We start from the raw sequence: 12,145 nt of genomic DNA, 5'->3' as shown, positions 1-12,145 counted from the left end.
GAGCAAGTTGGACAAGCCTCTAATTGGAGACCTGGATTCCACATTAAAAGCCACTCTCCACCTGATACCTTTTTAAGGCACCGCTAATGCTATCTAAATTTCATGGGTCTCATGCATTGCAGCCCTCAAGTTCACTAGCCAGGAACTAGTGTGACAGCACAGCACCTACTTTCAGAAGGCCAGAGCTGAAAGGCTAAGCAGGAAAGAGACAACCCCTCTCTCTGGCTCCCTGCTTCTCTATTCTGTAAATTTCCAACCCCATCCAGGTTGCCTTGGTTCCAGTCTGTTACAATAACCATCTTTGTAGGTTTCTGTAGTTTCTGCCCCGATGTATGCTGGCCCCACCTGGGTTTAAGAACCCAGACATTTACATGGGAAGCTGCCCCCTCACTCAGTTCCCAGGGACTGGTGAAACAGACTTCCCTCTGACTGAGGAGTGGAGCTGGTGAGCCAGATTTACGTCAATCACTTCATCCTATTTCATTGCTGTGGGATTGGTCCAGGGATGAGCATATGACTTTGGAAGAGCCAATGAGAGGCACTTCTGTGAAATAGGCTCTGTTCTAGACACCTGAGGATGCAGGACTGAAGCTCCTGCCATTCTCCTATAGTTGCAGGAAGCTGGGATTAATTCTAACAGTGCAGAACGAAAAGATGGGCCCAAAACTGATAGCAAAGAGCAAAAAAATCCCCTGTGCTCTGATAACTCTATATGAGTCGTAAATCCTGCTTTGCCAAGAACCAGCTCTCCCTTGAAATTTAAGCCCAGGCATGTCATTAAATTCTTGTTTTGGCTAGGTGAAAAAAAAAGTAACAGGATTTCTACCACCTGTAGTCAGAAGACAGACCACATGAAACCTCTGTTCTTTCTCATCATCCCACATCAAAACCTGGTCCCAGATCCTCGGGGCCACATGCGTGTGCAGCCTCTCCACAGCTGCATGAGCGTGAATCCAGACCCAGCTAAACCACTTTCGACATGGGCAGCTCCTTGCAGAATGTCTCCAGCCTGAGAACTAAGCCGTGACCCCATGCCCACCCAGGAGGGGAAAGGTATTTCTCTCTCTCACCTCTTCCCTTCCGGGGATGAAGGATGTGGGGACCACCATATTATGACGACCACAGATGGGGTTTACAAGCTTGCAATGATCCAATATCTGGAAGAAATCTCCCTGCACTTAGTTGTTAAAGTACAGAAATCCAAAACCTCGTTTCTCTTCACAACAGGTCTGACTCTAGTGGGGTACTCCTAACAATAATGGTGACGTTTGTGTTGAAATATTGAATGTAACCAAAGTAAATAGAAAGTAAAGTGAACTTTATCAGTTACAAGGCGGGGGGGGGCGGGGAGGCGGGATGGGAGGTGTACTGTGGTTTTTATTTGGTGGTGGGATATGGGCACTGGTGAAGGGATGGTTGTTTCAGCATTGTATGACTAAGACTTAAGCCTGAAAGCATTGTAATTTTCCACATGGTGATTCAATAAAATAAAATTCTTATTAAAAATTTTTTTGTAAAAGGGGCCAGAGAGATAGTATAATACTCAGGGTTCTTGTCTTGCATGTGCCCAGTGCTGGTTCTATTCCTGACATCACATATGGTCTCCTGAGTACTTCTAGGAATGATCCCTGAGTACAACCAGGTGTGAGCCCAAATACCAATATGTATTGTATACATAATATATAATACACATATTCTGTGAAAATAAAATATACTCCAATTTGTAAAGGCTGCATTTTTTTCTTTTGCTCTTTTGTGTCATACCTGGTGATGCACAGGGGTTCCTCCTGGCTTTGCACTCAGGAATTACTCCTGGTGGTACTCAGGGGACCATATGGGATGCTGGGAATCAAACCCAGGTCGTCCGCATGCAAGGAAAACACCCTACTTGCTGTGCTATCACTCCAGCCCCTGCATTTTCTTAAAAAGTACAATATCAATATATTCTGTGTTGATTGCATATTATATTTAATGTGTATGTTAATAAAAACAATAATCTAATCTAAAAAAACCTGGTCCCAGGAAAGAATTATCTACTTTAAATATGGAATACTGATAATGCTTCAAAGTATGACTCTTCCAAGAGAGTCCTCAGGTTTTAACATTTATTCAGTAAACAAAAGGAAAGAACCATCAAGCTTCCCCGCCAAACTCTGTATTTCAATGTCTATTTCTTGGCCATTTAGATCAGTTCCAATTCCCAATAATGGCAGAGAAAATTGTATCTAATGAACCTGATTGCCAAAGACAATTAGAAATTCTGAAGCCCAAACAACATAATAGGTAAGTAGGTTTTAAGCGTGAAGTGCCACTGAAATGGTTCATTCAGCAAACTAAAACTGGGGAAGATGTGATCCTGAGAAAAAAGATTTGCCCCAGGTGAGAAGCAAGGAAACCACTAGAATTTCAGGACTATTAACTTACCTAGTGGAAGAAGAGTGCATGCAAGTGGAAAGTGCCAGTCCTGTTGAGCTGGGTTGTCTGAAATTGGAGTCCGGGGTCTCCAAAGCAGCTGGAAATTGGGGTGAGGAATTCCAGAAAGGCTTTCCCCTCCTAAATCCATGTACAGGCGTCTTTCAATTCTCAGTTGATTCTGAGCCATGCTGCGAGAGATCAAGAAGCCACTGAAGAACAGTAGCTGGAAGTCTGAAAGAGTTACTACTTATATTGGGAGAAGGAACTTAGAGTTAAGTTTCCACCAAGTTCCAAGGGTGTGTAGTGAAAACACCCCAAACTTTCCCTTGAAACCATAGAAGGGCTCTCTGTGGAATGACTACTTGTTGTAACTCAAGGTTCTGTCCTTGAAATTGAGGCAAAACCAAAATTGACTCCCTCTGACAAAGCCTACAAAAAAGGTTTACTCTACAATATGGAAACCTCTAGGTATTTGTCACCTTGAGATATAATTAAAATTAAATTATATTTAAAATGTAGTTTCTCAGTTACTTTTGCCACATTTCAAATGTTTTTCTTGTTAGACCACATTCATCTGAAGACAGCAAAACCCAAAATATCTTTATCACCAATCAAGCTCAATATATAATTAAAAATGATCGTATTTACAAAACTCAGGAAAGTGTCACCTATAGTGAAGAGAAACAATAGTTAATAAATACAGACCTATAAGTGACCCAATGTTAGACTTAATGAAATCATAATAATTATGACTGAATCTATAAGAATATATGCAAAGAGATGAGAAATTTCACAAGATGTATGGAAACTTAAAAAAATTGAAATAGAAATCCTAGAACTAAAAAATACAGTATCTAATTGAAAATATATTCATTAGAAGTTAAGAGCATAATAAATACAACATATGTATTTATCAGTGAACTTGAACATGGAGACAGGTCAATAGATATTATTCACATGTAGAGGGAAACAGTGGTTTAGAGAAAAAATGAGCAGGTTCTCAATAACCTGTGGTATAGCAGCAAATAATCTAATATGCATGAAATTATAGTTCCAGAAAGAAGTAGAAAATAAAGTAATTATCAAAAATATTTGAATAAATATTGACAAAATGTTTTTCAAACCACCAGAATCAGTAATCTCAGTTAACCTCAAGTAATACCATTTCAGCCATTTCAGTATCTTTGACCAAACTTATCTTCACCCACTCACTGACAAATACAGGAAAATGTTAAGAAGTGCAATAGGATTTGAGATAATCAATTGTTAGAAGCTGCATGAAACCTGGCAAAATTCTAGAGGGTTTCTTCTCAGAATTCTACTGATGCCAGAAAACAACCCTAGAGTTCAGTTTTCCTATTGGATGATTTGATGTTCCTCTTTCAGTAAAATCCTCTCCCTATCCACCACCACCACCATGGGGTTCTCCCCATGTTTTAGAGTATTTGGTTGGAAGATGGTTTGAATTCCACTTAATTTTATCTTGAATAAAACGATAAATTTAGATGGAGAATAATAATAGTTTCTGAGACTTAGAATAAGATGGGGAGGGAGAGGAGAACAAAAGGAAAGAGAAGTTGAAATACAAAATGCCTCCGTATCAGGAGATGGTTAAGCAAGTAGGATGAAGCAAAGATGATCAGGAATAGCCCTGATTATCATGTATTTTTCTGGGCTTTCTTTAGTTACATGGGTCAGACATTTGTAAATACCTGGGATGCTTTCTGTAACTAATAACAAAACAACAACAACAATTTCAAAAACTATACCAAACTGACTTCATTATAAGGAAATGTGTTGCCTCATAAATCCAAAATTCCAAAGTTAGGGTGGACTCCAGGGCTGGTTGATTTAGCAGCTCAACCATGTCAACTAGAACCCATGTTTCTTTTTTCCCTTTCTCTTCTCCATATAGTTTTTATCCTAGGGTTGGTTTCCTTGGGGTTTTAGAAGCCTTCAGGGGGGGGTGTCCCCATGGGTAGATTTGTTCATACTGAACAAGACGAAGAAAAGGCAAGACAATTTCTCTTTCAAACTCCCCTTTAATCTGCTTAAGCCAACTTACTCTGTGCTGTGAGGAAAGAATGTTGCCTTAGACTCTAATCAGGGGATTTAGAGTAGGTATATGTAGGGTACCAGTAGGTATATGTAGGGTACCATAAGAGCTGAGTTCCCGTGCTCGCTTTGGCAGCACATATACTAAAATTGGAATGATACAGAGAAGATTAGCATGGCCCCTGTGCAAGGATGACACGCAAATTCATGAAGCATTCCATATTTTTCCAAAAGTAGAGAGAGAGAGAGTATGGGGAATATTGTCTGCCATAGAGGCAGGGGGTAAATGGGAAAGCGGGGGTATACCGGGGATATTGGTGGTGGGGAATGTGCACTGGTGGAGGGATGGGTGTTTGATCATTGTGTGATTGTACCCAAACATGAAAGCTTGTAACTATCTCACAGTAATTCAATAATTTTTTTTTAAAAAAGCTGAGTTCCCATTCAGGTTCTAAAGAGGAGTCTCTGCTAAGGGGGGTGGGGAGTTCTGGAGTTATGTATCTTGAGAGTCCCAAGGTAAATCTATCTTAGCAACCCTAAGTGGCATTTTATATTTTTTACTTTATGCTACCAAAGAGAATAAACTAAAGGTTTTAGAATCATTAAAACTCTGCCTAATTGTCTGGATCTATCTCTGGTATCAGGAAAGTTTTCAGCCCCTTGAGATGAGGACCAACAGGCCACTGTTTGTGTGCTGGAGAGAGTCTGTAAGAATTTTAGGTGACATATGAAAAAATCTAATGCCAATATGCAGTAGATCTACTCATGGCATCACCTAAAAATAGTGATTTCTCTAACAGCAGCAACAATATAATCCAAAACAAAATGGAAGAGAGGAAAACACTAAATGGAGTTATGGGGTGAGTTTCGAGGGACAGTACACACAAGGCAGTAACTTCCTTTGTAAATAACTCTTCCTGTGGCATAGTGAAACTAGTTTGCTAAATTCATTTTTTGGACATAACTGGATTATGGTCTAAATTGTCCTGTTCTCTATGACGCACGAGTACTCTTCTCAGGGAAATGAGAAAAACAAACACATGTGATCTATTGGCCAACGTTAAGTCACCGCCTGCATTCTAAGAAGTAGTAACCAAGTCACAATGAAAGGAAAATGACTTACTGGGGGAGTGGGAAAGGGAAAAATCAGTGAATTCAATTTTACTATTGATATGCTGGCTTTTGTTTTCCTTAATGATATCCGTAGATATCATTGTTTTAGCCTACCCAGAGTCAACTAAAACATTCTAAAAATTTAGTCCTAGACCATTTCTTTTATTAACAACAGACTTTGGAATATTGCTGATCTTTGGTTCTGTTGGTCATCTTAGAGGCACACTGACTGCCCCCCCAACCCTATTCATTACCCTCAATGTGTTGAGATTGGCAAAGGCAGAGGGTTGATACCCATGCAGAAGTGGAGACAGAAGAACACAGAGAAATCATTGCAGGACAATAGCAAGTACAACCCCAAAAGATGTTATAAGAGGCAGACCTAGAAAGTCATACCAGAGAACACTGGCCTCGAGCAATCCCTGGTGGGAATATTCTTTTAAAACCATGTTTGTTTATTTTTATGGCAAACTGGGAAATAAGGACACAGGGGTAAAATCACGCCAGACTCAGCAAACAGAAGCTGAAGTCAGAGAAGCCCAAGGACAATCCTGATGTTGAGGAAAATACTGCTGGCGAGGCATTGTTCTCACAGAGCCAGACCACACACACAGAGGGTCATCATCTAAGTGGAAGGACAATTGAACTTAGCTTAAATTATGTCTTTAAAAAAACAGGAATAATGCTTTCTGGACATGTGCATTTATTCCAAATCTATCTAAGGGCAATTCTTCTAATAAGTTGGCATCCAAGCATGCTCAAGTTCAATCCTTCCCCTCTCTCCTTAATTATGTCTGCTGTCTCCACTCACATCAGGGCCTTGGCAACTCTAGTACCCCAGAGAACTTATGTCTTCTTTTCTGAATGGAAACTCATTCTACCCAGAGGATACTGCTTCTTTGCAACAAACTTAAATGTTTTTCCACACTCTGCATACCCAAGATGAGGGCAGGAAGAGTGCACACCATGTTTTCTAGAGTGGCATCAAAATAGTGCTGTAGAAATGACTGCTTCTGTGATGTCCTACTGTTTCTGTCTTCCATTGACATGCCAGAAACTTCTTTTCAGTCCCCAAACATTTTACCTCTGCTCTTAATATTCCCTCACACCTTAAGCCACTATCAACCTAGCAGATGTTACTGTGCCCAAGGACAACTTAGTCCATAATCTGATACTACAATTCCATAACCCTCCAACATCTACTTGTCCATTTCATGCAACATCTCATTATCTCTCAAATCTCCCCCTCAGACTATGGTACCCTTCACTGTACTTTATTCTGATTGCTCACCCAGCCTGTGCCTCACCTCCCCAAATTCCTTAGTTTTCTGTTCTCTTCACTTTTCCTATCCATCAAGGCCACTATTCTTGTTTCTCTTTGAAAGTATGTTAGACCCGAGGACAGTAGATAAAAGGGCCAGGAGGATTGCCCCATAGCTGGAAGACTGCTTCATGAGCATAGGGGAGAAGGCAGATGGAATAGAGAAGGGATCTCTAAGAAAATGATGGCTGGAAGAACCAGTTGGGATGGGAGATGCATGCCGAAAGTAGATAATGGAACCAAACATGATGACCTCTCAGTGTCTGTGTTGCAAGCTATAATGTCCACAAGTAGAGAGAGAGTATGGGGGATATTGTCTGCCATGGAGGCAGGGGGAGGGTGAAAAGGGGGGATTTACCTGGGATATTGGTGGTGGGGAATGTGCACTGATGGAGGGATGGGTGTTTGATCATTGCGTGATTGTAACCCAAACATGAAAGCTTGTAACTATCTCACAGTGATTCAGTAAAATTAAAAAAAATTTTTAAAAAATGAAGAAGAGTTCATGAGAGAAAAAAAAAGAAAGAAAGTATATTAGAACCCAGGGTTCATTGTGCCAATCACTCACTCTCTTACCTGGCCATTTTGATCCTTTCATCACACTCATCTGAGGTAAAAAAGAAAAACAATTAGACCTGAAAACCTTGACAGTATATATCTTCTTATCTCATAGTCAGCATTTGTGTCTGTCCTTTGTTCTTCCCTTTGTGTAGAATAGAAGTGGTGCCCATCTTCCTACAAAGCTCAGTTCTCTTCTACACTGCATGGTTTCCAAGCATCCCAGAAGAGGCATGTACCAATTATCACCCCCTTTGACCTACTTCTCTCTAATGCATCAGCTCTAAACATGCTCTGCTTGTTTCTGTTCTAAAAAATTCCATTCCTGGATCCCAGCTTTTCTTTTTTTTCTTTTTAATTCTTTTTCTTTTCTACTTAGCATCCAAACTGATTGGAAAATTATGCATTGTCAATGTTTGCCTTATTCAATTCTGGTTTACTCATCAGCATCTTCCAGTTGCTTCCCTCTCCTACTTCTCTATCAAAACTACTTGAGAGATTAACTCTCAATAAAAAATGAAGACTTATCTCTGGGTTCTCAATTATTATGGCAGCACTAATTATAATTGCCAGAATATTGAAACAACTTAAAATTTCCAATGATAGATAAACGGATAAAAGGGTATTATCAATACACAATGAAGTACTATGCAGCAATAATAAAAGATAAAATCTCATTAAAGTAAGGATGAAAGTCAAAGTAAATCATAGGGAGAAGAACAAATACTAATGATATCACTCATCATGGAGCAAAGCGAGTATTGATAGACAGTCACAAATGATGACAAAATGGTGGCCTTAGATTGCAAAGCTAATTAACAATCTGTGAGGAAGTGTGGAGGGGATGAAAATCATACCAGAGATGACACAGAACAGTTGTGGAGGGTCATGGGACTTTTATGGTGATGGTGATATGCAGAAAATTTATTCGTCTTACAGTATTGTAACCATAGTACCTAAACTGTAGTAATATATATATTTTTTGTCTTGGGGGAACACCTGGCTATACTCGCAGATTATTCCTTGCTGTGCTAGGAGACTACATGGGTTACTAAGGATTGAACCTGGTTCTTCTGTAAGCAAGGAAAGCACTGTATTTTTATTTGGCCCTTGATAAAAAATTTTAAACCAATTTTTCCTAAAGTAAAATGACATCCATATCCTTAGATATATTAATTTTAAATTTTGTTTTAGTGATGCTAGAGATTGAACCTGGGGGGGGGGGCTTACCTATGCCACATTAGCTCTTTACTGCTAACCCATATCCTAGACACCCATATCCTTAAGTCTTAGGGACATTCCTTGGAGATCAAGGAATGTTTGTTCTCCAATTAGAACAAAGTTGACTCTTCCTTCATCTTGGAAAACTTATTTTCCTTGGAAAACTTATTTTTCAAGATCCTATACTCTTTCTTTTCCCTCACCTCCCTGGCTCTATTTTTAAGTCTCTTTGTGAGACCCTCTTATTGTTGGCATTCCTCAGATGCAACCTTAGGGCCTCTTATGCTTTTGCCACACCCAATGGTGCTTAGAGTTTCCTCCTGGCTCTGTACTTAGGGGTTACTTCCGGAAGGCTCAGGGGACCACATGGGATGCTAGGAATCAAATCCAGGTTGGCTGTGTGCAAGAACCTTACCCACTATACCATCACTCTGGCCCCATAGGGCTTCTTCTTTTCTCCCTCTAAACTCACTGCCTAAATTATCTCATCCACATTCATGTCTTACTTCTATGCCAAGAGCTCTGCAATTTGTTCAATAACTCAGATATTTTTCCAACACACAGGGATACTCAACTACCTGATTCCCAGCTCTGCTTATGCATTTTGCTTAAAAATAAACTCATGGACTCTTCCCCATGCCATAGATCTTGCATTTTCCTCTCAAATTCACTTTTAATCTAGGAGGTTGGCATGGTTGACTTTATCACTGACTTATTTGCCTTTGGCTTCCACTTTGGGTTTGACCCCTAAAATTTCCTGGCAAGAGCTGGAAAGAGATTGAGAATAATTCTTTTAAGTCACCTCTCTGAGAAGTGGCCCTAGGTTGTCTAATCCCTTGGCTGAAGATTGTGGCCTCTGTTAATAAGGCTTCTCCACATGACCCTTCTTTTAGGTCTGGTACAGTAATGCGCAAAAACTACTAACTTCTTCTCGTTGGGATTTTCACATGCCCCATATACAATATTGTAAACAGTTCCTTAATTAAATTTTCCTAATTTGAGGTGCATTCTATTCTGGAATTGCCTGAATCCCAATTCCCAATTTAGGGTGTGTAATTCTTTTTCTTTTACTTCATCAAGTTCTTTCCTCTTTCTGGAGAAGCATATGTGTTTTCTCTCTCTCTCTCTCTTACTCATAGTCTCAAGCAATTTGTTAATATTCATTATAGATATATTTTATCTCTCATAAAAGAAATACTTAAATAACAAACTAAGACAAATTGCATTAAAAAACATTGCATCAGTACAGAATAACAGTCTGTCCTGTCTTCTTCTCTAGAGGCGGCCATGAAATGCTATTTTCTATTTATTCACACTATCTGATAAAAATCTTTGTTGATGACATGTTGAATAACATCTCTGCCTCTTATTTATGTTTTTTACAATTAACAGATTATGATGATTATCGTGTTATAGTTTATTGATCTCCTTATGACATTTTATTTATTTTTTATTTTAAAGTTTTTAATCGAGTTGTTTATAAGATAACCATATTCCTGCAACTTCTCAAGTGTTTCTTCCTTATATTTGCACTTTCCATTTCCCACTTTACATTCAAAAATCTTTTTTGCAGTCCTTGTCTAGTTTTAATCTAGTGATAACAACCTTACTGGGGTGAGTGCCCACATGGATATTTATGCCATTTGCTTTCTCCCGCTGAACTCATTCAATGTAGATAACATATTTCTTCCTGTAAACCTGGAGTACTTTGCCAGTTTTCTGCCCTTTGGAGTGGCCTCTCACAACCTGCACCTTTTTGATCACACGTTGTACTCTCTCCCAGCTCTTTGGAAAGAGGGGAAGACATAATCTTCCTGCCAATGTAGGAAGGTGCACTGAAATGACTTTTATAGTTCTTGCTCTGGTGAGAAGTCACAAAAGGATTAAACTTCATTTTGGCTGCTACCACTTCAGCAATGACCACGGAAAGGAAGAGTTACTGACTTATTTTAAATCAAACTTTTTATTTTCAAATTATGGTAGACTCTTCTGCAGTTGTAAGAAAAAGTACAGAGGTCTTCTAAGACAGTGTCTTAGAGGCCTTCAGCATGGTCCAACATTTGACATACTGCTGTTGGCTCTCCTACAATACAGTCTCCAATAAAACTAGGCTATCCCACACCTAAGTAAAGATATAATTGTTTACTTTTCTACCAAAAAGGTTGGGAAAGGACCAAAGTTTGCGTGTGGTGTGTGCCCCTGGCCAACTTTGGAAAGCCATGAGACCTAAAGTTCTTAAGAGGCTGTCTAAAACAAAACAAAAAAAATCATGCCATACAGACTTGTGGTGGTTCCATGCATACTGAGTGATCCAGGACAAAATTAAGTGTGTGTTCCTTATTGAGAAGCAGAAAATTGTTATGAAAGTGTTGAAGCCACAAGCGCAGAGTCAGAAAGCAAAATTTAAAAAATAAAACTTAAAAAAGGAAGTATAGAGATTCTGCATTTTCCCTAGTTTCCTATGATAGTAAACAACTTGCAGTATACAACTAGAATACTTATACAATCCACTAGTCTCATTCAAATAGCCCCAGTTTTGCAGTATTCATTTGTGTGCGTGCATATATGTGTGCAAATATCACATTTGTAGCTTCCTATAAGAACCATCATGGATAACATACAGAGAAGTTCCATCCCCCTTGTAAGTACCCTTTGATTCACACACACACACACACACACACACACACTCACACACCCATACACCTCGTTTTGTCTTTTCTCCCACTCCTAACTCCTGTGAGCCACTCAGATGTCTCTATTCCTAAACTTTGAACATTTCACACTTCATAAATATTATGTTAATAAAATAACACACTATGAAACTTTGGAATAAGCTGTTTTTCATTTAGCACTATTGCCTGGAGATTTATCCAAGTAATTAGGTCTATATTCACTCTTTAGACTGAGAAGTATTTCATGGCATAGATCTATATATTAGAGCTTATTTAACAATGCAACCATTGAAGGACATCTAGATAATTTCTAGTTTTGGGGTATAATGAATAAAGCTGCTCTAAATATTTATGTACAGATTTTGTTAATGTAGGTCTATATTTCATTGGGTTAAATATTCAAAAGTAAAATTGCTGGGTTGTAATTGCATGTTTAGGGAAAGTGGGCACCTTTATATTAAACTTTCTAGATATTTAGTGTAAAGTAGTTCTGTATTTTCGGAGAATAAATTTTGATGTCCATAAATTTTAACTCAATTTTTATTTTAGAAATCTATCTTAGACACTAGAGAGATAGTTTAGAAGATAGCGTGCATGCCTTGTATGTGGCTGACCCGGGTTCAATCCCCAGTGCCTCAAATGATCCTCTGAATCCCTGCTAGAAATGATCCCTGAGCACATTTCAGTGAGGAATAAGCTCTGAGCACAACTAGATGTATTCCCAAAAAAAACCCAAAAAAGAGAAAAAATCTTTCTTATAGAAATATTTGTATATTTGCTCACATATATA

At 38.9% G+C, this 12,145-nt stretch overlaps 1 non-coding gene and 2 pseudogenes across 1 annotated transcript; 2 read left to right on the top strand and 1 right to left on the bottom strand.

Moving 5' to 3' along the window:
* The first annotated feature begins 4,590 nt into the window (after positions 1-4,590).
* Positions 4,591-4,697, top strand: LOC129404512 (U6 spliceosomal RNA). Its single transcript, XR_008629910.1, has one exon. It is a non-coding gene; the product is annotated as a U6 spliceosomal RNA (small nuclear RNA).
* A 5,425-nt stretch (positions 4,698-10,122) lies between these two features.
* Positions 10,123-10,586, bottom strand: LOC105942837 (60S ribosomal protein L26-like; annotated as a pseudogene).
* A 145-nt stretch (positions 10,587-10,731) lies between these two features.
* Positions 10,732-11,097, top strand: LOC129404364 (60S ribosomal protein L34-like; annotated as a pseudogene).
* Positions 11,098-12,145: the final 1,048 nt, after the last annotated feature.

This window comes from Sorex araneus, chromosome 4 (genome assembly GCF_027595985.1).
Source record: "Sorex araneus isolate mSorAra2 chromosome 4, mSorAra2.pri, whole genome shotgun sequence".
NCBI lineage: Eukaryota > Metazoa > Chordata > Mammalia > Eulipotyphla > Soricidae > Sorex > Sorex araneus.
This window is presented reverse-complemented; position numbering and strand designations above follow the sequence as displayed.